This window comes from Phodopus roborovskii, unplaced genomic scaffold (assembly GCF_943737965.1).
Source record: "Phodopus roborovskii unplaced genomic scaffold, PHOROB, whole genome shotgun sequence".
NCBI classification, from domain to species: Eukaryota; Metazoa; Chordata; class Mammalia; order Rodentia; family Cricetidae; genus Phodopus; species Phodopus roborovskii.
The window spans coordinates 21,969,261-21,995,775 of NW_026126410.1; the positions used below are offsets into that span (position 1 = coordinate 21,969,261).

Consider the following 26,515-nt stretch of genomic DNA (forward strand, 5'->3'; position numbering starts at 1 on the left):
CTACCCTGGCCTCCTATCTCTACCCCACTTTATTCTCCCTTTCCCCCTGTATATTACTGGGCTCTGTATTCTTCATTTTTTTGTTTGTGATGTCTCAAGTATTCCTATTTGGTGATTATTATTAATAAAACTGACTTAACTATTCTTACAGATTGTTAAGTACATATCTTTTATTTTACTTGGTCAATCAGCAACAGATAGAATCTGGAAGTTCCAAGACATATGTTTCATTCTCAAGTAGCAACTATACATTGTTAAAGCAGTTGTACCATTTTGCTCTCCTACAGCAGTGTCTGAGAGTTTCACTGCTCTGTATATTTAGCAGTATTTGGTTTTCTCCTCCTTTCATTTCAGCTGTCTTGGTAGGCACGCAATGCTGACTCCTTTTATTACTGATTCTCATGTTTGCAAGTATATATCAGCTCTAAGTTATTTCTGTCACACATTTTATGTATCATCTATCTTGTATCCCATTTATTCCTTTTAAGAAGGTATACTATTTTTGTGAGTGTCTGATTCCATGTCCTATAGTGCCATAAATTACTCTTTCCTTGTCAGTTTTACCTTGCTATCCTATATGAACATATTAAAATGATCTTTTACTTTTCATAATTTTAAGATTCCCTCTGACCTATCCTTTTGTCTCCAAGAATGCTTTTTGTGCTAGCATTCTATCTCCTAACAGTTACCTGTCCTTTCTCACAGGGTCTCCTACATCATTAGGAAATGAGAAAGACTTTCCTACAGTTGTCAGATGATGCCTCAGCTCTCTCATTTGTACTTTTTCCATGTCTATGCTATTTATTTTTCATGCTTACTCATCCAATGAAAACCCAATACACTTAGATCCAATATTTGTGAACGTTTATCATGTGCAGTGTGTTCTTGAACCTGCTCAGTGTGTACTAAGCTGTATGTTTTCCAGCCCACAGCTGGAGGGCAGAATGACATGTCCTACATCAATATTAGTTTCTAAGAGGAATGCCAACAAGGTGGCCTTCTACATTGAGATACAATCTTATTTTCCTCAACCACCAGTTCTCCTGTACTCAAAATAGAGGACTCAAATATTCATTGCCTTGGGATGCCTGTTGAGTAGGACTCTCCCTCTCTCTTCTCCACCTCTCATCTATCATCTGAACTTGTTATATGCCAGCCTGCTCAATGAGCCAGTGCCCAGTCTCCTAACATTCAGAGGCAGTGTTTTCTAAGGTTGTCATTTTATGTGGGTCTAGAAAGGAGTCTTTGCTTGAAGCAAGCCCTATTAATAAAAGGATACCTGAACATTTTTTAAGAAAGTGAAGAACCATGCTCTGATTTGGGGCAATAAAGAATGCTTGGCTTCTTCCTCTTTTCCCACAGCAAAGAGTATGTTGGCTAATAATGATGATCATTAATTCAATGCCATGGATGACGTTAGCCATTACACATCTCCCAAGTTCCTAGCTATGAACTGACTATGGAGTTTTGGTATTGTCTGGAATTTTTCTTCTATCTCCTCCCTACTCTGTGTCTTGTAAGATAGTCAAAAATAGGGACTCTATTCCAGAAACCTAATAAATGTCTTCTTAGACCTTTCCCAGTTTCAGCATCTTTACTGTCCTATATAATTGTCCCATGAATCTTGAATAAATTCCTCATTAAAACAAGTCCAAGTTTGCATGAATACCATGCTACATTATATACACAAATAAATACATATGTAATGAACTCTCAGTCCTTAGCATTTTGATGGACTGTGTGGTATTTCCTTGACTAGTCGTTGGTATGGGAGCATCCAGCCTGTTGTGGGTGGTGCCATCCCTGGATTGGTCCTGGGTTTTATAAAGAAGACTGAGAAAACCACAAGAGCAAGCCAGGCAGCAGATTTCCTTCAGGCTCCACTTCAGTTCCTGCTCCCAGGTTCCTGATTCTCCCCCTGCCCTAACTTCCCTTCTTGAATGGCTATGATAAGTATGTGTAAGTAAAATAAACCCTTGTTTGTTCAAGCAGCTTTTGATCATAGTATTTATCACAGAAATAGAATCTTGTGTTGGGGGCACAGATTTCACATCATCAGCCTTTCAAATACAAATTCTCTTTAGTAACATGGAAACATTATCCTACACAAGTTTCTAAGAAATGAACATAAGCCTTTCCCATGATGATTTTTTTCTTATCACTATTACTAAATATTAGTGCAGTGTTGTTCCCTTTGGTGATTACTATGACCCTCAAAAAGAAATCAATTTGATGTCTCAATCTTGACTTGCAACATCAAGGATACCAAACAAAGATAAAGAATTGAGAGGAGAAAGCTCCACTACCTTCCAAAAGACTTTAGTATAGCAATGTTGAGCTTTTGATAAATGCTCAAAATCCTTAGGCTTTCTTCCTAGAAGAAGCAAGGAACATTGCCATCAGGAAACCATACTACCGAAGTTAGTTTCATGAGCACTTTGCTTGCTTCTAGGACTCTTTACTCTCTTCCTATCAGTGTTCAATTAACCACTAGCAAAGCTGTATTAGGCTAGCACTTGGGGCCTGTATTAAAGACTCCAACCACTGACCTTTCAGTTTATAGATTACTATTTTGCGTGTTTTTTTTTTTTTTTTCTGCTACAGACAGGTAAAAAAAAACATTAAGTCCAAAATTCTTGCACAACAGAACAGGATCTGACTGGGTATATTGGTATCAGACACCACATAGTAACAATTCAACCTATCTGTTCCTGGCTGTAAAAGAGAACTTGTGTGATTCTGGCTCCTTGTCTCTCTTCTTCCATCCGGTGGGTCTTGTTAGTTATATACTCAGGAATATGCACTTCTGCCACAATCACATATGTAATACTTCTGCCATAATTACATATGTAATTTTACCTAAGAAATGTGCTTTTGCTCTGTATTGTTCAGCTCTCAAACTTTCTCAGACAAGAACCCACCCAGTTCTCTAACAGCCTCTAGAAAAAGAAAGCATAATGTCTCCAAAAGGACTATAGTCATGCAAGGGAGAATTTGAGGCACCATACCCACAAGTCTTATTACTGATGCTCCTTTCAAAGCTGGATGAAAAAAAAAAAATATTAGCTCAGACCCCTTATCTTCCCAGGTGCCATTTAGGAAAGGTTATCTCCTTATGACATGGCTGAAGTTGCCATGGAGTTACAGCATGTTTTCACAACAAGTCCAACAGCGGGTCACTATGCAGGATGTCCTATTTTATTGGCAAAACGCAGATGTTCCATTAACATAGGAATTTGTATTTGACATTTTCAGAGACACACAAAATAATTACCACTTGAATTTGGGGAGGGGCTTTCAAAGGAGTGTAGGAATGGTCTAAGAATATGCTGCAGAAGGACTTTAGTAAGGGTATCGCTATTGACATGGCATTATTGATAAACTTTCAGAGAGAGGCCGGAAGACATGCTCAGTGTTCTTACAAGATCTAGTGAAAATAAACTCTCTTGGTCTCTCAATCATTTGTAAACAACTGTTACCTGCCCCACTCTGTTTTGGACACCCTACTGGGCACCAGCATACAAAAAGTAGCCACTCTCCACCTGCAGTATATCAATCACAGTCTAATGGAGGAAGCAGGTGTGCTGCCACCATAAGCAGAAGAGAAGGAGTTAATAAACAGACTGGAAGAGGATAAGAAGGGCATTCAGTGGGAGGAAAGGGAATACACAAACTTACAGGTGTTCTTGTGTCCCTGACATTTTGGCCAGTTAGCTGCAAAGAGCATGGTGGGAAGAGCACATAGAAAGAAAAGGGTGATGGAACATGTACTCCAGAATCAGTTGCAGAGAGCCCATAGGACTGTGGTCAGTTCTCTGGTACCTGTGATTCAGTAAAGTCAGCCAGCAGAGAACTTTCTCCCATGCCTCTTGATTCAAAGACATAGTTTTCTCATTCCTCAAAATACGGTGGGCTCCAGTAAGAAGGTCATCAGCTTCCAACAAAAGCCTCTCAGTGGGAATAAAATATATAAATTATCTCCAAGAAGCAATTGGTAGGTTCTCTTATTATCTCCATCTTACAAGTGAAGAAACTTAAAAATGTAATTCAACTTGTAGAACATTATGCATTGAGTTGGATGATCCCATAAGTCAGACTTCAGGAGGCTCTTGCTCTACCTACAGACTTTACCCTTGATCCAGAAGTGTTTACACAGCTGTCTGTGTGAAGAAACACTGTGTTCTGGAACAGGCATAGTAAATTGCCAAGCTTCAGGTGGTGAGAACAAGAAAAACAAGGAACTCATCCCAGTCATATACCCAAATGTCTTACTCTTTACCTGTTCATGACTGTGTTTCTTACATTTTTGTTTTGTTTGCTTGTTTGTTTCTTTGTTTGGTGTGTGTGTGTGTGTGTGTGTGTGTGTGTGTGTGTGTGTGTGTGTGTGTATTTCAGTACAGAGGCCAGAGGGAAATATCAAATATCTTACTGTTTCACTCTCTGCCTTATTATCTTAAGACAGGTGAAGACAAACTTTCTCATTGGGACCACCAGCGCCCAACTAATGACACGAAGATTTATTAATTATGAAAGCTTGGCCTACAGCTTAGGCTTGTCCTGATAGCTCTTATAACTTAAATTAACTGATACCTTTCTTAAATTAACCAATATTTTTTAATCTACTGTTTTTAACAAGGCTCTGTTACCTTTACTCTGTACTACCTACCCTGCTACCTCTCCGTCTGGCTGGGGACTCAGCCTTTCTACTTACCAGAGCTCTCTCTTGTAGAAGTCCCTGCCACACCTCATGCCTAGCTATTGGCCATTTAGCTTTTGATTAAACCAATCCCAGCAACACACCTTCCCACAGTGTAAAGGAATATTTCACAATAGACAAGATCTTTCACTGAACCCAAAGCTCATGGTCTCAGTTAGGCTGACTGACTAGTATATTCCATGGACTGCCCCTCAGTGTTGTTCTTACAGGCATGTTCAGACATGGCTGGATTTTACATGGGTGTGAGGATAGGCCTAAACTCAAAATTTCATGCTTGTACAGCAAATAATCTTAGCCACTGAGTTGTCGTCCTAACCCTCATTCATAACTATCTGATACCTAACAGCTAGAGTGAAACAACTTCAGTCTATATTTGAAAATAGTTCTGAAAATCCATGGATTTGACAGAACTCTGAGATGTTCCAAGGGCTTCATTTGTATTTACTCTCTAAGACATTAGAAGTTACATTCTATAAATGTAAAAGAAACATGCCTGAAAGGTATTGGTTGCCTCAATTTTAGTTAAGGTGTCTTGTTTAAAATGTAATAGATATTAAGATGTAGGATGGAGTCAAATAAGGTCAAGCAGGTCCTGTACATGTTTCATTATATCCATTGATAGTAGCATCTAAATAAGCCTTGAGTTATCTTCTTGTTTTATGCAACCAAAGGGTTAGGGTATCATTTTCCTCAGACATGCAAATGTTAAATTTACCCTTGCAGCATTTGGAATGTCTAAAGTACCCAAACTCCTTATAACAAATCAATATTTGTTAGAGGCTTAATATCAAAAATTGTGGGGTTGGGTGGGGTGGGGAGATGGCTCCAGTGTTGAGAACCAGAACAGTGAGGATTGCCTCAGCAACAGAACTCTGGCAGGATTAAAATTTAAAATAATTAATACACCATAACTACTATATGAGGTGATTGCCTTCCATTTTCCCAGAATCATTTAAGCAGAATTTGGACAGTTAGGGGAGTGCTGTGCTAAAAACAGACTAGACGTATGCTATTAGGGCTGCTCCAGAGTGGCCCTGAAGGCTTCTCCAGTTCTAAACCTTGACAGGCACTGGCAAACACAGTAGTCTTAATATTTCCTTTTCACTCACTCACTCACTCACTCACTCACTTATTCATTCACTCATTCCATATGGAAAGAGATGTTCAATTCCCTCTGAGGAAATAATTTTTTTGTTCTGTTTAGTCTTTTGTCTTTGAAATTTTGATATATGTTGAATATATGAGGGGTAATGGAGCCAACGAGCTTTAGCAGCATTTTATCCATCCCACTGTGTTTACAAAGTAGAATGAGAGAAGCTTTGCAGTGTATGAATGAAGTACCTGTGATTCAGGGTCTTTCCATGTATTTCCTGTACCCCGGTGCTGGCTGATAATAACCCATCTGAAGGTCTTTCCTTTTATATGTTTAATTAAAATGAAATGCTGTATTAAGCAGGCCGCCATGAAATATATGACTTTGTTCCTTGTTTTGTCACTCTACAATGCATTCCTCTTGTTCCAAGAACCCCTTCCCCGACAAATAGTTCATAGTCAAGAAGCATGTTAAAGCAAGTAGTTATATGAGGAAGTTCCAAGTCTCTTGGAATTCATAGCAAACCAAAGTTCTATAAACATATATTTGATGAGGCAACTACTGGTAAAGTGTCCCAACAGTAGGACAAGTTCCAGATACTAAAATGCCACCAACACTAACATGATAGAAGGAACAAGATAAATACAGGTGGATGATGAGGAATGCTTCACCCCAGAAATCAATTCTTGCCTAAGTCAAATGACAAATCCTCCAAAACATCTGCAAAGTGAATCTTGATCTTGTTGCCCAAGGGAGGCAGCTGTGTAATATGTGGTAACTTCTAATCTCTATGGAGAAATGTTTGTATTCTCATTGCGATGTCAAGAAGCAAGATTATATTCCCACTAAACTCCTAAAGAGGGAGTCAAGTCCCCTACTTGACCATAGCTATAACTCAAGGGACAACTACATATTTCTCAGGTGAATGACTTTACAGTAGCATTCAGGCATGTCCTCCTTTGTCAACAATTTCCCAAAGAAATGTCTCCTTAGGATTACAAATATTCCCAATCCATCTTTGTACACACTAAATCAAATAAACCCATTCATCAGGACCTGTCTGTTCGGCATATCAGCCAGGGCCTTATCACTTTGCATAAAGCCTCTTTTGTGTTACCCACCAATCTTTCTTTTGACTTAGACAAAAACATATCTATTCCCTTTTCCTTTCAAAACCAAGAAACCCTAATACAACTGCCTGTGCCCATTCTAGTATGAATTCCACTTTTTTCCAAGCTTGGTGGTGCACACCCATAATTCTACTGTTTAAGAACCTGAGGAAGGAGAATCTCAAAACAATGGCCAATTTGGGCTGTATAAAAAGACCTTGTCTCAAACTAATAAAAATAAAATAATAACGCCAACATTTTTCTTGTTCAGGTAATTATCACTCTTTGAACCTTCACTTCACTCTCATGGGGTCATTAGAATGCTTGTTCAACTCAATTCGCACCACAGAAGTGGACAGTTGAGCTCATAGCTTTCTGTATGTTATGCTGCTTCACTAAAACATAAAACATGGGTGGAAAGTTTCAGGCCTCTTGCAAGCTAGAAGCCTCTTCATCAAAGCACCTTCTTGTCAAAGCACAGAAGTAAAAGTCTCCAGTGTGTAGATTCTTGCTTACATCTATACACACATGGCCTCTTCTTCATGGTATACTTCTAGAGGTCTCTTTACCTTTTCCATTTTCACAGTAACTCTGGGAGGTTACATTTTTCTAAGATGAAGCATCTAAAGTAAAACAATGCAGTGATGCAGGCAATGTCACATAGCTGCACAAGCAAAAACTAGAGCTTGGCTCTAATATCCGATAGAAACCATGGCTGGTGTCCCTCTAGCCACTGGATCATCAGTTTCATGAAGGGAGGTGCCCAAGTTTACAAAGGAATTCCAATGAAAGTAAAAGTAAATGTAGTATCACTTACTAAGTTCTCAGAATTTTCTACATTCTACATACCATTCTAACAGCATTTTCATTAATTTGAATATTATTTTTATTATGCCCATTGAAAGGAGATATCAGGAATCAGTGCACCTACGTGATGTGCTACCAATCATACGACTTTGTAATCCATGTACAGATCTGAGTGTAAATCCATAGAATTGTGTTAGGGTCAAACAGTTAAAACCAAGGTAGGGAAAGTAAGCCCTTAAAAGGAATGAAAATCTGTTTACATTTATGTGTGTGGTCCTGGAAAACTCTGTTCAGCTTTTTCACTACTGGCTTCTTATTAAAACTGTTTCTGTTCTCTTTGGTCTGCTATCTTGTGGAGAACAGTCTGGTCAAGATCAGCTCAGCCTAGTATCACTCTAAAGTCAGAAGCACTCTACAAAAGCACAGTGCCATTGTTGGTGTTAATGCTAAAACAGCTTTCCTAGTGTTCCAACACTTGAATCTATGCCCCCAAACTCTGGATCCATACACTGTCTCTTGTTGCCAGCCCAGTGTCCTTAAGAAAAGATTTATTATTAGAGAAAACATCTCTGTAGTAGTATTATTTCCTTACAGTACAAGAACTAACTCGGGATGGGGTGGGGTTTTGGAAAGATTGCTAGGCATTTAGGATCACTTGCTGCTCTTTCAGAAGACCGAGGTTCAGTTCTCACCACCCACATCAGATAGTTCACAACCTCTTTAGTTCATTCTTCCGGGCATCCTATACTCTTTTCTAGCTTTGATGAGTACCTGCATGGACATAACAGATAAAAACACATACGTTCACATGTAGTGATTTAATGAGAATATCCCCCATAGGCTCGTATGTTTGGATGCTTAGTCCCAGTTAATGGAACTGTTTGGGGGAAGATTAAGTGGTATGGTCTTAATGGAGAAGGTGTGGCCTTGTTGGAGGATGTATGTCACTGTGATTTTGAGATTAGTAGCCTATGCTGGGCCCAATCTCACTCTCTTTCTGCCTCCTGCCTGTGGATCAGGATGTAAGCGCTCACTGCTGCCCCTGTACCGTGCTAGCCTGCCTGCTGCCAGTCTTCCCACCATGATGCTCTTGCTTGAACTAATCCTCAGAAACTGTAAGCAAACTCCAACTAAATTTCCCTTTTTAGAAGTTGCCTTAGCCAGGGAACTCATGGACTCCAGTCTGACAGCTGGGAAACCAGCATATGACAGATCCAGTCTCCCTCAAAGCCTCAAAGCTGGTGTTAGTTAGGAGGACTGGGCAGTCTATGGGGCCTCTAGTAAGGGATCAGTATTTATCCCTAGTACACTAATGGGCTTTGGGAGGCCATTCCACATAGCAGGATACTCCCTCAGCCTAGACACATGAGGGAGGGCCTAGGCCCTGCTCCAAATGATATGACAGACTTTGAAGACTCCCAATGGAAGTCTGCTCCCCGGGGGGGGGGGGAAAAGGGATGGGATAGGGATTAGTGGGGGTGAAAAGGGGAGGACAATGGGAGGGTGGGGGAACTGGGATTGACAGGTAAAACAAGCTTTTTTAAATTAAAATTAAATTAATTTAAATAAAATTTAAAAATTATCAAAAAAAAGTTGCCTTGGCCAAGGTGTTTCATCACAGCAACAGAACAGTACCTAAGACATCATGTGTACACATAAATAAAAATGAATCTTAAAAAATACCTCATAAGTAAGCCAACAATGATGGTGCATACCTATAATTTCAGAAATCCAGAGGAGGAGGCAAAAAGATCACAATTTAGAGACCATTGTGGGTTATGTAGAAAGATTTTGTCCCAAAAAAGAAAAGGAGAAAGGAAGGAAGGAGGGAGGGATAGAGAAAGGTATGGAGGGGAGGGATGAAGGGAGGAAGGGAAGGGAGGAAGGGAAAAAGAGAGAGCAAATACCAAAACTCACTAAGTAAAAATAGAATACTTTTAAAAACAGTGTATTTTTGAGAATCTTCTTTGTCATTGCTGGACTAAGCTATGTCAGTCAAGAATTCAGGTAGAGTCTATTCCCTAAAGGATTCTATAGTCTGAGAAGACAGGGAACTTGACTTAACTGTGAAGCAAACAGAAAACAGGATTTGGGAAAGCCAGAGACCTAGGTGAAATGTAGTGACTCTTCGGTCTGTGATCATGAACACATACCCCATAGGAGCCTCTATTTGTCAAGTGCCTCCTTACTATTAGAGACATGGGACAATGGTGTTAAAGACAGTATTTAAAAGCACTGTGGTAGTCCTGTGAGATATTTTAATCTTCCACAGAGCATGGTGCCTGGTAGATATGCCCTGCCCCAGTACTAATAGGTTCCCCAGGGGTCTTCCTGTCACTCCATCCATCCGTGTTGCCTATGCTAGCTAGTTTTAGGTGCTACTCCTTGTCCAATGCCACTTTTATCTTGTCTGTCTTCAGAGCTCACCAGGGCTCAGAAGACCCTGGCCATCAAGAAAAATACCTTGTTTTCTAAAATTCACAAACATTTTTAGGCAAAAAATGTGAGGCCCACAATGCTCATTTTTCTTTACAAATTTTAAAGCCATTGTTTCTTCAGTATTTATTCATCCTTGTGTATGTGTCTGTTTGTATTGTCACCACTTTTGACGCTTTGGGTATAAATTTGTAATCTATTGGGATTGGAAGGGGAGCAAAGTGTTGTAGAGATTGAAAAACACAAATATTAATTTTCAGTTTCTTTGGCAGATTTATAATTGCTCTACTTGGAGATTTCAAGGTAGGTGATATGTTTTTAGAAAATTAAAGAGTAAAATGTAAGACAAGAGAATATAGTCCCTTGCTTTTGAAGGTGTTTTATTAAAAATGTGTTTATTTCCCCTAAATTTTCTCTTCTTTAAGGTTCATTTATCAAGTGGCACCTTGAAAGTGCTCCTATCATGAGCACAGAAGACAGTGAGGGTCATCATTATTCCCAGTTAGATGGTACCACAAAGCAGGACATCACAGCTATTCTCCTTGAGAAACAGTAGTTGACTTTCAACCAAATATTTTATCTATTTCACAATCATAACCACTTTCACACACTTATCTGAAACTGAAAATGCCCCACAATGTTACACAGCCTGGATGGGGCAAGGGATAGTCAGCACAAACTCCACCATCAGGCAGCTGCTGTTTTCTTCTTTACTTTATCATTTTCTTATGCTAAAGGAAGGCCATTGCCTTGGGGTTTGGATAAGCCTCACCTAAGTAATCTCTTATGGTGGTGCATAGGCAGCTTAGAGCCCCATCTCTCTGTATTCCCCATTGTCTTTCACTTTTGCAGAGCAAGAATCCCCTGCTGAGCTTTCCCTGTGGCCTTCTCTGGAAAGCATGAAGCCTGGTCTGTCAGAAGAATCAGCAGCTGAAGCAAAAGACTCCTCTGAACTTAGCTGTGTCATGTCAGGGAGGAGTGACTGCCCATAGAGGATCCACTCTCTGTGGGAGGTCTCAAGCTTCTTGCCATCAGCAGATCACTGGAGTTCATAAAGCATGCCTAGAGAGTCTTGAGACAGGCACCCAAGACACTGTCAGTGCAGCAAACCTATCTCAGAAGACCACATTTATGATACAAACCAGGAAGGCTTGTAGAGTGCTGATCCAAAGAGGACAAAAGGGGGGGAAGGGGGATAAAGACCAAGTGGAATGGAATTTAACAGAAACAAAACACAAAACCAAAAAATACTCCTTTCAGCAGACAAATATTTTCTGTTTAGAGATCTGGTATCTGCTCCTTAACCACACATACCAATAAATGTATTGTGGTCCATTGACTAAGTAGCAGTAATAAGGTGACTAGAACCATAAATTTATGGTCTCATATCTTTAAAGAGAAGATTCTGTAAGAAGAGTCTTGTAAGCCTTCTGCAGATGTTCACCTCTTGTCTGTGCCAAGGAAAACCATCATGACTATCAGCTACACAGAGGAACTTGGAACAGGAGCAGTGCTCCTTGGAGTCAAGGGCACCATATAATAAAGCATCCTGTTTGTGTACTTTGGCAAGCACAAGATGACTTTACTAAATGATATCTAAGAAGGCCCAAGGTCAGCTCTGTTAGTCAGGAAAGGGAATCTTCCTGGGACAGGAAGAGGTTGGGGGCAGCTTCTTAATCTTTTTCTGCTCAGCCCTTGTTCAAGGGGTCCTGAGACTCTTTAAGAGAACTGGCTTCAGCAGCAGCATTAACAACTTGCTAACAGAGAACAAGGCTACTGTTCTATCATGAGTGTATCAGAAGAGAGGTTAAAGGGCATCGTAAAGGGGGTGAAAAGTGGGCTAAATAGAGAAACTGGCACCATCAGCTTCTACAGTACTGACATGTAGTAAGAGTAGCCTTTCCCTCTAAGCAAAAAAACTATTGCCCCTTAAGCTTGCCAAGTTTTGTGCTCAAGTCATTGCTTGTCCTAGGAATGCCCCCAAGGGGTGCTGCGGGTCCAAGGTGGCAAACCCGATTGAAGGAACCCCTTGCTCTGTTGGCCCTGTGCTCCAATTCACAGGTTTACTAAGTCATGTGCCCTGGGTGCCTAGTAGGGAAGCTTCCCTGACAGAATGAGCCTCCCATGCAGGTAGCACCAAGTCAGTTGGCTGACTTATCTTCAGCCCCATCCAACAGTAAACCCTTACATGCTTCTCTCCAGGGGTGCACAGGTGGGACTGTTCACAGGACGCTGGACTGAATGATTGAAGAAGTGAAAGGGATTCTGAGCTGAGTCACTCACTCACTAGAGCCCTAATTAACAGCTCATTTCCAGGCTAAAGCCACAGGGCTAATCTGGAAAGCAGCCCAAATGAGAAGAGTTGACCATGCCATTAATATTTAGAGATAGAAAAAGAAAACAAAGAAGCAAATCAAGAAACAAAGATTCTAGTTTCAAATGCTTCCAATGAGCCTATGTGTCTCAGACACCTGGGCAGGACCAGCCTCTCTTCCTCACCTACTTGTGCCTTTTGACTGCTCATCATGGTGTCCATTCTTACACAAGTGAATCACATTGGGTTAAATCAATATAAAAGAAGGCATCCAGGTCAGAAGCAAGTGGTTTCTAAGACCTACGCCGCTGTGTCCTTTAAATGGACATGTGTCCCCCTACTTTATGTTAAAATTCTAAATTATGATATGGTATCAGCTTTAGGAGACTGGGTGAGTGACATAAGTGACTTTTTTGTGACTGGGACTGATGTCCTCATAAAAGGGATCCATAAAATTCTTTTATCTCTGTCTGCCTCCAGAGGACACAAAAAGCCAATAGACAGACCCAGCAGAGAACCCTCTGGATTGCATTTGCTAGAAACAATTCAGGCCCTGAATTGGCTCACAGAGACCCAGGCTACTCCCTGCCTATATTTGCTGGCCTTCTCATCCTCTGATGAAAACTAATGCTTTCTCCCAGGTGTGACTCCTGTCACCAGGAACAACATGCCATGGCCAAAGCAGTTTCATATTTCAATGCAAATTTGTAATAGTTTCTAACTAGGGTAACCATGGGAAACACAACAAACGGAAGAGGGGGATTTCTCTCAAATGTTACTGAAAATAACACCTGTTGGATGGCCAAAACCTTGGACAGTCAGACCATATTGGGCATTCATACTTTGGTTAGCAAAACTCAGTTGAGTTCTTTCTAGTGTTTCTTTCAAGAAACCAGTGTGAATATTTATACACTCACAACCTACCAGTCTGCCTCAGAATTGTGAAGGTTTAGCATGCCTTGGCATCCTCTCGTGGAAGAAGGGGTGGGAGCAAAGTTCTGTCCTTCACACTGCCATCTCTACACTCAGCCTGGCTCGGTCATGATAATCCTCAAGGTGACTAGAGGAGGAGGGGCTAATGTCCTCCAAGGAAAGAGTTTGGCACAAGCAGCTTGAGGGGGGTTATTGTGGTGTGCAGTATTTACTCTCTGGGCTTATTCAGCTCCTACCTACCAAAGCCAAGCCTTACACTTGGTGCTGGAGAGACAAAGATTGACACAGCTGTGGCAAAGCCTGGAGACTGGTGAGTCTAGAGTAATGAATGCCACCAGTGAGGGTTGTCTGCTCAGGAAAAAAAGAAGTTGTTCCTTGGTCCCACTTAGCCTTCTGGAGTGGGCAGCCAGAGGGACTACTTTCCTGGCAGGCTTCTTTGGTGCAAGCAAGAAGTTATCTCTGAGAAGCTGAGGATGCATGGAGTTGCTTCTACTCAGGGAAGCTAGGCTCTGGAGTCCCACCTGGCCTGCAAGATCACAGAATGTGACTTACAGAACCCTCTTCCTCTCTGTGAGCCTGGGCAGGCAAACAGAACACACATAAGATCCAGAGACAGCTGATCTGAACTAGTGGGAGCACATAGACTCTGGACTCTGAACTGATAGCTAGGGAACTCACATGGAACCAAACTAGCCCTTCTGAATGTGGGTGACAGTCATTTGACTTGATCTGTTAGTGGAGAGGAATGCCTGACAGTGGGACCATGACTTATCCAGGTGCATGAACTGGCTTTTTGGAGCCCATTCCCTATGGTGGGTTATCTTGCTCAATCTTCATACAGGGAGAAGGGGCTTGATTCTGCCTCAACTTTGTATGTCAGACTTTGTTGAATCCCCAAGGGATGCCTTATCTCTTCAGAGGAGTGGAGTTGATGGGGGGGGGGTGAGATGGGGAATATGGGGGAAAAGGGAAGAGAGAGGTAACAGGGATTATTATATAAAATGAAAATCTTTTTAATGAAAAAGAAAGATCCCGCAGGAAAACAGGTCTTTCTTTCTTTCTTTTTTAATTTCCTTTTCATCTTCTGTTTCCTTTTGTCCTTCTTTTCTTTCCATTATCACTCTCAATTTTCTACCTAGTGAGTCCTCACTGATGACAAGATTGAACTAAACTTCCACTTGTGTTTCCATGGAGTCCAGGTTCACGGTAGGCCTGTTGAATATGGTAGTGGAATGACGTGCTCTCTTGATCTTTATTTATCAGAGGCTATGATTCATAGGACCTAGTGGACTACTTTTCCAGGCAACTTTTTATTTTGACTATCTTTTTTTCAGTTAGCTTTCAAAATGTTTCAGAATGACATTCTCTTATCTATATATATGATCATTTTCCTTTGCTTAAATTTGTCCCATTAACCTGTCATGTCCCTCTTCACCCCACCTGCCAATCTTCCTCCTCACATACAGTTCTCCTTCTGTTCCCATGTTGTATGTACACACACACACACACACACACATACACAGATGCATACATGCACACACACCCCACATGTGTGTGCATGTATTTGGATGTATGTATGTGGAATCTAGATTCCACATAAGAGACAGCATTTTTCTGACATAGTCCTCTTTTACTTTCACGCCAAATGTGCTGCTTGTATTGGGGGATAGGAGGACATGCTTGTGCCACAGTGTACATGAGGAGGTCAGGTGCCCACTTTCCAGAATTCGTTCTCTCCTGCCACCTGTGGGATCCAGGGATTGAGCCCATGCCAAAGGGCCTCTACCCACTGAACCAACTCTCTAGCCCTACTCCTGTTTTGTTCCTTGATTCTGCATATGAGGAAAACCAAACAGCTTTTCTCCTTCTAAGTCTACTTACTTGGTTCATTTGTCTTTCTAATTTCATCTATTTTCCTGAATGTAACATTTCATCTTTTACACTTGAATACAACTCTCCTTTGTCTATGTACCACATTTGCCTTTATCCAGCCATCTGTTGATAAACACCCATGCTGGTCCCTGTCTTTACTAGTGTAAACAGTGCTACAATAAACATGGTAATATGTGCAAGTTACTTATCTGATGTGCTGCCTTGGGTTTCTTCAGGAATATACCTAGGAAGGGCACAGCGGAATCATTTGGCTAGTCTTTTTTGCTTGTGAGGAATCATATGGCTAGTCTTTTTTGCTTGTGATGAACCCCCATGCTGACTTCTATATGGCTACAATGGTTTACATTTCCATAAGTAGTATATAAACATCTCTTTCCTCATCTACTCTAGCATTTATTGTTTACAGCTATTGTGTATGGGGTAGGATGGAATCTCAGTTCTGTTTGCTGTTGTTTTATTGCTTGGTTGGTCTGTTGTTTTGAGACAGGATCTTATTCTGTAGCCCAAATGGCTTAGTTCTCTTTGTGTAGACTGTACACCAGGCAGCTTCAAACTCTTACCAACCTTCTGTTTGTTCCCCTTAAGTATTGAGATCACACATGTAAGCCAGCATATCTGGCTTCAATGCAGCTTTTTGAAGATTTTCTTTTAGATTTATTTGTTTTTATGTGTATGACTATTTGCATCCACCATGTGGATGCTAAAACTTCACCTGACTCTTGTGCAAAAGAAGAACATGTGTGTCATAGCTGCAAAGCCATTTCTCCAGCCACATGTTGTTTTAATTTTACATATTCCTTATGCCTAGGGATGTTTAAAGCTTTGTTACATATTTATTAGCTATTTTACTTCTTTGAAAATTATCTTTGTAAATTCTTTTGTCCATTCTTTGACTGAGTAATTTGAGGGAGGTTGTTAAAATTTTTTAATTCTTTATGTATTCGAGATGTATAAAGATTTATAATTTGTAAGCTCCCCCCCCCCCACAAGGATACTGAAAATCAACACTTTCTCTCAAGATTCACTTTCATTGTTTCGTGTTTCGCTTAAACCTTATTAGAAACTATGGATCTTTCCTCCCTCCTCTACCACCAAACTCAGCAGACACATGTGAGCAAGCTTTTGCTGGACCACAAGTTCGACAAGTCCAGGGAACTCTCATGTTTTTCATTAAGGGATTGTTTCGCGTTCCTTGTCCTGTGAGTGCTGATAGCAATCCTCCATACCTCAGTATGCAAGTCAATCATTAACAATGGCCTGTACTTTTGCTGGGTTGGGAAGGATGAGACTTTAGAGCTACAGCTCTCTTTTTGTGGTATAGGAAGTACAAGGTAAAGTGTCACTTGCCTGTAAGCCTCATAACCAATATGTAGCTGACAGCAGAGGGCTGTGTAGGGGAGGTGACAGATCAGAAGAGGATCACAGGTAAGAGATGTATCTATCCATTCTGATTCTTTCTTCTCACCGTTCCAAAATTGGGGGGCTAGTTATATACAGGGGCAAGGTGTGATTACAGCATCAACAGTAGGAAAAGATGGTCTATGTACTGACCTGTATTTTAACGAGAGATGGGTATTCTAACTACATGTTAACTTACAAAGTCAACAAGTCAAGATGCACCTAACTCCTTCAAGAGTTCAGAGAGGAAATGTGTGTCAGGCACAAGAGCAAAGATCAGTGTAGCAGCACACTGGTCACATGACAAGCCAGTCCTTAGGGAGGATAAAGATGGATTAGTGTGGACTTGGGAACATCTCCAGATTGCACTCAAAGGAAAGGAAGGTTAGATGTTAAATTCTAAAAGAGCCACTAGAAACTGCCGGAGGAGGTCTGGGTGAGTTACATTTACTTCCTTCAGGTTTTGTTTTGTTTTGTTTTTGATTTGACATACTTTGGTTTGTTTGTTTGTTTTTGTTTTGTTTTGTTTGGCAATAGTTTGTTTTAAAAAGTTGGCTTTTCTTAGAAAAGCTCCCATATACCCACTCTCTTTCTCCACAGTTTTCCTCTACTATTAGCAACTGGCATTGTTGACACAGTTATGATGATGAACCAACTTTCACATACCACTGTTATCTAAAACTCTTACCTTATTTACAAGGGGGTTAATCTTTTGTTTCAGACATCTTATGGGTTTTAAAAAAATGCATAATGGCACATCATTGTCTTATACAAAACAGTTTCATGGCCCTAAAATTTCTGTCTTCCACCTAGTCTCTTTTCCCTGTCCTACTGCCAAACTCCTAACAAGCACAGGCCAATTTTCCTTACTCCACAGCTTTACCTTTTCTTAAATGTCACATGTTGGAAGTTAAAAGAATGTGGCCTTTGCAGACTGCCTTCTTTGACTTAGTAACATGTTTTTAAGTTTCTTCGGTATCTTTCTGTGGCTTAATGTGTATCCCTCTTTAACACTGAGTAACATGCCGTTGCGTGGCTAGACCACACCAAATTTGTCCATTTGGGTAAATGTTTTAGCATGGTAAAGGTTGAAACAACAATGAGGGTGAATGAAAGAGAAAGTAAAAAGAATATAGACATAATACAAGCAAGAAAAACAGACACTTTAGGAAAGTGAAAAAAACTAGATGAGTGTAGATGTTTAAGTTGGAATAAAGAAGAACTCTTTATTCTAGTAGCCAATTGTCATGGACTGGAACCAGTCCTTCAATGACCTCAGCTAACCTTTGTCAAATCTTATGAAGAACAAGCCATGTTACCTTCAATCTGAGAGTCCATTACATTGTAGGTACCCCACAATATTTGTTGAAACAACTAAACCTCCAAGACTTTTTCCAAACAGAAGATTTCCCCAGACACCTGCTCAGTGCCTCAGAAGTCAACCAAACCATCTCAGACAAGGTGTAGCTGCTTGGGAAGATGCACCTTTGCATGCCAAGGGATAAGAAAATACTCTCTTGCTAACTTTTGACCTTGGCTTATAAAATTCATAAATACAACCAAATAAATCACGTTTGAACTTAATCACAATGCAACAGAAATATCCCCCCCCCAAAAAAAAAAAAAAAACTGCCATGGTACTAGAAAGAAAATGGCTGAGAGGAGGATGAGCCAGCTGTGTGTTTCAAGTGTTCACTGCATTCTAGAGGAGAGAACACCAAGATAGCGATGTCAGTAGCCCATGTGCAATGATGTAGGACTGCACTCCAATCTGAGGGGTTGCAGCTTACAATATAAGTAGGGGTGAATAACTCTCCAGGGAAATGGATGAGTCAGCTGGGATTTGCAGGACCCATAAACATCTATCTGCAAGTAACAGTTTGCTAACTCAGTACTGCTATAGTGCAAAAGCACTTATCACACAGGCCAGTGTGTTGGTATTCCTTCATATTCAAATTCCTTTCTTACTGTGTGATAAAAATGATGAGTGGAACAGGTAAGTAAATGGGATATTTCACTTTGGGATTGACCATATCCTCTGCTCATTTGACCTACACAGTCAGCATGGGCTAGAGAACACTTGAGAATTTTCTACCCAAGAAAATGAATCTGGGAGATTCTTTGCTCAAAGGCTGTTCTGTAGAGTGGAACTCATCTATGGACTTACAACTTGTTCCTTATCTTCATGTATGTTTATATAACAAGAGAGCTTAACTATCACTGTAAATAGCTAATAATGCATGGTGGACTTGGCAGCATGGAGTAAGCAAGGAGTAGCTCTCTAGCCCACTCAAAGCTCCTGGTTAAGAATCCTGGCAGGAGGAGGGCATGTCTATGGAAAAGGGAGTCTAGACTGACTCTATGTGCCAACCTGCTGACCTAGAGATCTCCAAACCACAGGACAAGTGGAAACAGCCCAAGCAACCAAGCAACTTCTGTGTAACCAGAAATGAACACAGGAAAATCAGACTCAGATCCCAACACAGCACCAGTATGGGAGCAGCTGCTTCTAATGCATGAGCCTCTAGTCATTCCTGCCATGTCTGGCTGGTCTGTAAAGCATCTTCTGCACATTGGGTCCTTGAGATGGAGCAGACTCCTCCCTTTAAGTTTTCAGCCCATAAATTGGGCTGTAGCTCAGTAATAAGGCATTCAGCATGTTATGTACAAAGCATTATACTCATTTCCAGAATGTAGGGCAGATCTATATCCCCAATTATTTTTAGTTTTTATTTTTAATTTTTTTTGATGGTTTCACACTGTTATACAATGAATTTTAGTCATTCTCCCATGAGCACACACCCCTCTCTTACCTCTCCCTCCTCCTGCTGGAATTCTTCTCAACTACTCTTCCACTTTCATGTCTACTTTTTCCATGTGGGACACTGAGCATGGGTGCAAGGTAATTTAGTACAAAAACTTCTGTGAGAAATAAATATCTGTATCACAAGATGCTATTTTCAAGGCACTAATGAAACAGAATATCTACCTTGTTTTCTTGCTCATTTGCATTTACTTTTATGTCTAGAAAGGACAAGTCATGAATATTTGGGGCCAAGACCAGGACTTGGTGATAGGGACCAGTAAGAGAAGGCCTGGTGCTATGTCCTGGGAATGTGACTCATTCACGAGACAGATCTTCTCGTCCACACTTTCTCTGTCACTTTTCAGAACCCTTCCTAGACTTAGATTTTTTGGTCAAATTCTTCTATGCCCTTCTTTCCAGCACACTTGTTATCAGTCAGCCTACAGATACTAGAACACATCTATGCATGTCTATAATGAAAAGGGAACTCCAGTGTAGGGTTCAGGGTCCCCTATGGAAGGCAGAAAGGATGAGGAAAGGGGTGAACAAGGCAGAGAATGACAGAGATAAACACTGTCTCTTCCACAGGAACACTTCATTTTTAGAGGCATTGAAAAACAGGCACTCAGGCAGAAAGAAGTTCAGTGCCTTTACTGTTTATGAAATTAAACTATGGGACATCTGATCATCCATATGTTTTCTCCACATACATTAACCAAACACCAATTATGTAACAGGATAGGCCTTGAAATATCAAAGGTGGCCTTTGTCCCCCAAAAGCTAGTGAGTAAGATTGACTCATGACCCAATAACAGTGTCAAAAAAAGTGCTGTAGGCTGGAACCACATCACACACACACACACACACACACACACACACACACACACACACACACAGTGTGATGTGGTCTGCTCAAGAGGTCCTGGGACCAAACTTTGATAAATGGTAGAGCTCTACGGGACCACATTGAAAGATGAAGCTGAGAGGAGGGTGTCTATGGGTAGCATGATTATGGCAATGGCAAGAGAAGGCCCCAGAGAACAGAAACACTGAGGAAATGGTGGGATCATGAAGACTACAGTTCATGGACCTGCAATATTTGGCCTGGAGAAGTGGGCCTGGGCATAAAGGCACAGCCAGCTCTCTGGACAGAGGTAGGCCATGCAAGATGACTTACACTAAAGAAAACCATCAAAGCACTGCAGGTAGAAGAGATGTGTAGGAAGATTTGCATCCACAGAAGGAAAGATCTGGCTGGAATGTGGAGAACAATTCAGAAGGGACAAGACAGAAGACATAAAAACACATGGGAGGCTGTGGAAATGAAGTGGCTTGGAAACTGTTCCTAGGAAGAAATCTCTGCTTAAACCTGTCACCTCAGTGTTCCTGATGGAGGGTGAGAAAGTCTTGAAAGAGCTCATTCATTAATCACATCACTTCTGTGTTGTCAGTCAGTGACTATCATGGCTTTGTTTTACCATGACCTTTTTGTGACATCACAAAAGGTCCTTCCAGATAAGGACAAGCATCTGCCAATTACTAGGCTCAGGGACCCAGCTACCTGACATTTCTTCGCTGCCTCTGCTAAGAGAAATTTTCTCTCTGATTAAAAGTAGACACATAATTGCCTTGATGTGTACTCTAGCACAGGAGATGAGAATAACTACCAAGTAAATATCATAGGCCACAAAGGAATTTGTATATTTGTCTTTTACACCAATTTTGTCAAGTAAGTTCCTTTTCAGAATAAAAGCATTTGATTGTTCAGGCCACAGAAGAATTAGTTTAAATGCTATCCTTAAGAAAGAATATTTTAGAGAAAACTCCTTGATACTTGTCAGTGTGTGACATTAGAGAAGTACTCAATCACTGTGACTTCATCTACACATACAAAATAGGATCATCTCTGCTAGTGTTCTTGGGCCACAATAGCAAAGTACAACAAACTGGTGGATCTCAAATAACAAAAATGCATTGCAGTTGGGAGGCCAGGCAACAGAAACCAAGGTAGCAAAAGAGTTGGTTCTCTTCCATGGTCTGCGAGGACAATCTGTTCCATGTATTTCTCTTCATATCTAGTTGTGATCTGTGATATTCCTTGGACTGTAGAAGAATCACCCTTGCCTTTTTTTTCATGTTTACATGGCTCTCCTGTCTCTTTGTCTGTTTGTGTCCCTGTCTCTTTATCTCTACATCTCTCTCTCCTTCTCTCTCTCTCTCTCTCTCATATGTGTGAATGCATTTGTGTCTGTAAGAATCTATGTGTTGGAATCTAGCTATCCCATTTTATTTTTTGGTTTTGAGCCTAGCCTTTAATAGCTAAGCCATCTCTCCAACCCCAGCTATCCCAATTTAATAAGTTAGATTGAAGCAGAACCCAAACACAAGGGCCTCCTCTTAGCTGACTCCATCTGTAGTGACTTTATTTCTAAATAAGTACAATTCTGTCCGGTGTTCAGACTTCAACACAGGAACTTGTAAATTGAGAGATACAATTCAATCCAAATACCAGCTAATACGAATTTCAAAGTTAAGTTATCTTCTATAAAGAACTTGAAACATCATGTCACATCTAGGTCTCATTAAGTGTTAGACTGTGCCAGGCTTAGTCAAAAAGCTCCCAGGATAGGGGAATATGTTGAGATACAACTGTTTTTCAGCTGTCACTGAGAGTTTGTGATCTGAATGAGTTGGGTCATAGCCTATGCAATATGAAGTGTTTAAATGATGCTCCCAGATAAATTGTGGAGAACAAGATGGGACCAATACAATGAAGTCTGCCTTTTCTTCCTTTTTCTCCAAGTGTATGTTCTGCAGTTAGACCCAGGGATGGGAAAGCAACCACCATTTCTTCAGAGGGGACAAATAAAAGCAAACTTCCCAACATCTGAGCCCTGTCCATATGACAGGTGAGACCCACAATACTCAGTGTTAGATAGAAGGTCATTAAAGTATGCCCTGGATGGGATGAACCCAGGCTGCCTATGGGAGTCGCTGATGTGAAGGAAAGTGTTTACTCATCCCAGATCACATCAGAGTCAGCCTTTGTAAAAATAAATAAGGCATGTTGATTTTTTGTGCAGATGGTTAAACAAATTAGGTAGCCCAAAATGAGTTCTAGGAATAAGGGAAATCAGAGGACAAGCTGTTGAAGATAGCAAGAGCTGAACCTGGGCACTCTTGTGGCATAACCCCTGGCAGCTATTTGTGGCTGTTCTAGGGGACTGAGGTGCCAAGAAAATAAAAGAACATTTGCCCGGCAAATGGTGGAAGGTAACAAAAGATGTCAAAGTCAAGCAGAGAAGAGTGATCTTACAGAGTGGGGTTCACATGGAGCTGACTAGTCATTGACTGCTCATTTCAGAAGTCTGGACACTCTGACCCCCAAGGCCTCACCAGGTATGGAGTTTCCTTCCTCTGGAATTCCCCTCTCTACTTTCATCGATGCTCAGGGAGACTTCTGAATTGAGCTGGAAAACACTAGTCTGGAAGGCAAGAATTTTTTCACTCTGTTTTCCCAAAGCAGTGTGACTTTAGACAAGTAACTCTATTTTCCTGAACTCATTTTCTTATTCTTCATTATCTGGGAGGCTTGGAGTCCTGGGACTCATGGGCTCTTCTGGCTGAAATGATGCTTAGAAACTCAGCCCAGTTTTGTGGATGAAGAAACCAGTGCTGAATTGAGAAATTTGGTTATAGCTATGAAACTAATCAAGGGCAATGAAGCACTTAAAACTTTAATGTCTTCATTCTCACCCATATCCCATCCTGCAAAGACCCTTGGTGTCCGAAGCCTGTATTCTTATGCCTCCAACTATGGACTAAAGAGGCAGAGACTTGCCTGACTGATACATTTCATGCTACCTCCATTTACCCTCATGCAATCCTAGCCACAGGCCACCATAGGTTTCCTCTCTCAAGCTGGCACCAACCCTAGCAACCCTCTTCTTGAGGGTGGATGGGTTCATCAGATATACAGACATACAGACAAGAATACTTATTCTAAGCAGCATTCAGTTACCAAGGGAAACTCTTCTCTGACAGATGAAAGACATTGTTAAGCAAGAGTGTTTTATGATGTGATGACAGGAATGGCTAAGCTAGAGGTGGAAGAGGATACAGGGATGCCCCAGAGTAGTTTGGGTGGTAACTAGCTGGGTGCTCTGCAGCAACAGCTTCTCCTGGCTATGTCCTTCTGTCACTGTCTCATCTTTGGCTTAGACAACCAGGTGCATCAAAGCACAGGAGCCCCAGGCAGTATCAGCATCTCTCAGGATCTGATAGAAAAGTGGCCTCCTCTGGGTAAACTGAGGCCTCAGCAAGGTATTGATGCCTCCTTTGGGTGACTGTGTTACACCTTTCAGGGTGAGTCTGAAATTTCCATTTCAGTTAGATAGTTGGGTGTCTGTAGCATACTGTTGTTTACATTGAGGATAATGGTTTTTTTGTTTTTGTTTTTTTTTATTATTATTTATTTTCTTGAGACAAGGTTTCTCACTGAACCTGGACCAATTGGGCCAGGTGTAGTCCACAAGCCCGAGGCATCCTCCCCAACTCCACAGCCCTAGGATAAAAGGCATGTGTCCCTCACTTGGGTTCAGAGATGGATGCTGCTGACCTGAACTCAAGTCCTCATGCTTGTGTAACAGGCACTCAACTGCACCCTTTCCCCAGCTTTTAATTGTTTTATTATTCAAATGGTACCCAAATATCAATTTGATATGTAATAGTAGAGTTATGAATGAGATATTTACCATTCCCTTTCTCACATTAAGCCTTTGAAATCCAGGATCAGTTTCATATTACCAGGGCCCTTCGGTTACAACAGATATATTTCAGATTGAGTCTGTTCCCATCCAGGAGAGCACAGTGTTAGAGGCATGTGTGCTTTGAGCTCTGTTGTATCTAAGGTACCTTTCAACCCAGATATTTGAGTGTCTGAGAGCAGTGACATGGTTGAGAACACTCATTCTGTTTCAGGGATTCTGAACAGAAATGAGTAGCAAAATAGAGCTAGCTTTCCCACCTCCCATCCCTCTCCAGAATCATCAATGGGCTGGGGTCTCAGGCAGATTCTGGGGCTCTTCTAGTCCCTTGACATGCCTCCAATGCCAGTTCTCAGCAGTGGACATGTAAGACACCTGCTTTCTGAAGGTAGAGTTCCAACGTTAATTATTAACAAACAAATCCACAGTCCACCATGGTGGGGTGTTACTGTAAGGCTATTAGAAGAATGTCCAAGAGGACTTTGTTCCACTGGCTTCCTCCTCTGAGTCCAGAACAGTATACACACAAACAATGGGGACAGTGTTTTTTGTTGTTGTTGTTGTTTTGTTTGGGGTTTGAGGGGGTTGGTTTTTGGAATTTTTTTGTTTGTTTGTTTGGTTTTGGTTTTTGTTTTGGTTTGGTTTTTTGAGACAGGGTTTCTCTGTATTGCTTTTGAGGTTGTCCTAGAACTTGGTCTGTAGACCAGGCTAGCCTCGATCTCACAAAGATCCACCTCCTGAGTGCTGGCATTATATGCATGCACCACCACCACTTGGCAGGGACAGTGTTTTTTTATTGAAAGAACTCCAAGCTACAGATCCCATAGAACCAATTTGGAAGTTTCTTGGGTTTTTTTGTTTGTTTGTTTGTTTGTTTTTTTTTTGTTTTTGTTTTGTTTTGTTTTATTTTTGTTTGTTCTTTTTTTTTTTTTTAACCTGGAAGTGAGTGTTCCTATTTGAACCCTCAACCAGACATGTATTTGGGGAGACTAGAAATTGCACTACCTGAGAAGAAACAAGTAGCCTGCCATAATCTCTGACATATTTAAAGATATTTCACCTGTCGCACAAAGCAATTATAATGGAGGTTTAGCTTTCTGGAGACTTAGTTGTTACGTAGACCCAAAGGAATGAATTTCAAACACCCTGGATTTTAGAGTAGAGGAGATGTGGGTCTTTTGTCCCATACCAGAACATAGGCCTTTGAAGTGAGGAGAAGGGTTGAGTCTGGAAAGCAAAACTAACAACTTGCAGCTCAGATTGCTTCCTACCCAAGTAGAACTAGATGTCCAAACCTCACTTCTCCTGAGCCTCTCTAGGAGTTCCTGGAAATTTTGTTTATGTGAAACAAAACTTTTCCTGGTGATATAATGTGACTTTGGCATAAGTCACGTCAAAATATCATCATTTTAAACTAGGAACCCTTTCATTTGTTGGGTGTTTACTATCTGTGTGGCGCTAGCAAACTCTACAACTACTCCATTTCCACAAATGCAAGTCATATGACTCACCTGAGGGTGGGGGAGGGGCTCTTGCCTTACTAGGAAGACTGTGTAAGCATAGTCAAAGTGTTTAAAACTCTTTTACACCATCTTGTAACAGCCTTGGCGAGTCCTGCCTTTGGTCAGGTAGTATCATGGCTTGAAGACAATGAGGTCCAAGCAAGAGTGTTCTCCCAAGCAGATAAAATATCCTAGTGTCCATGGAATGTGATGGGTACCAGGATGGTGCCAAATCTGACCATCGCAGTCACCAGGGTTGTTTGTTGGGTGTTATTTTCTAACTTAAAGCATATGTTCTTCTGTAATTAGCTGATAAGCTAATCATTATCAGGCATCATCACCGGCAATTAAAAGACCAAAGTCTAGGTTTCTGATTTGTTAGGACTCTGCCCATATATACAGATGGTCATTTGACATCTAGACTTAAATGGCCTAGAGTTATTTTTCTATTCTGAATAATACTGAATTTAAGTCATTTGGAGACTGTCATCTTTCTGTTGGGAAAAATAATTTGAAAATTCTTCAGTTAAGAGTGAGTGGCCCAACAAAAGAAGCTAGAGAAATTCTTCAAAACCCATGTTTCTTGCTGCTTGTGGACAGTAATTATTCTATAACCCGAGGCTGCAACACTCTGTTCAGTACTGAGCTGTGACCCTAAAGCAAAGTAGTATGCTAATATGTGTGTCTGCGGCCAGCTCCAAAAGAACAAATTCACTTATTCTCTGTGAATTTTCCTCTAGT

General features: G+C 41.0%; 1 protein-coding gene across 6 annotated transcripts in view; it reads left to right on the forward strand.

Moving 5' to 3' along the window:
• Window positions 1-26,515, forward strand: part of Prlr (prolactin receptor) — a 156,110-nt gene that overhangs the window by 24,616 nt on the left and 104,979 nt on the right. For 2 of the 6 annotated variants that reach the window (XM_051182540.1, XM_051182538.1), the window contains exon 1: window positions 13,579-13,719. The exons of 2 other annotated variants lie outside the window; for them this stretch is intronic. The gene's annotated coding sequence lies outside the window, so the exon portion shown is untranslated. Of the gene's footprint in view, window positions 1-13,578; window positions 13,720-16,649; window positions 16,728-26,515 lie in introns of those variants that run through there. 2 more of the 6 variants (XM_051182543.1, XM_051182542.1) reach the window with 1 other exon arrangement.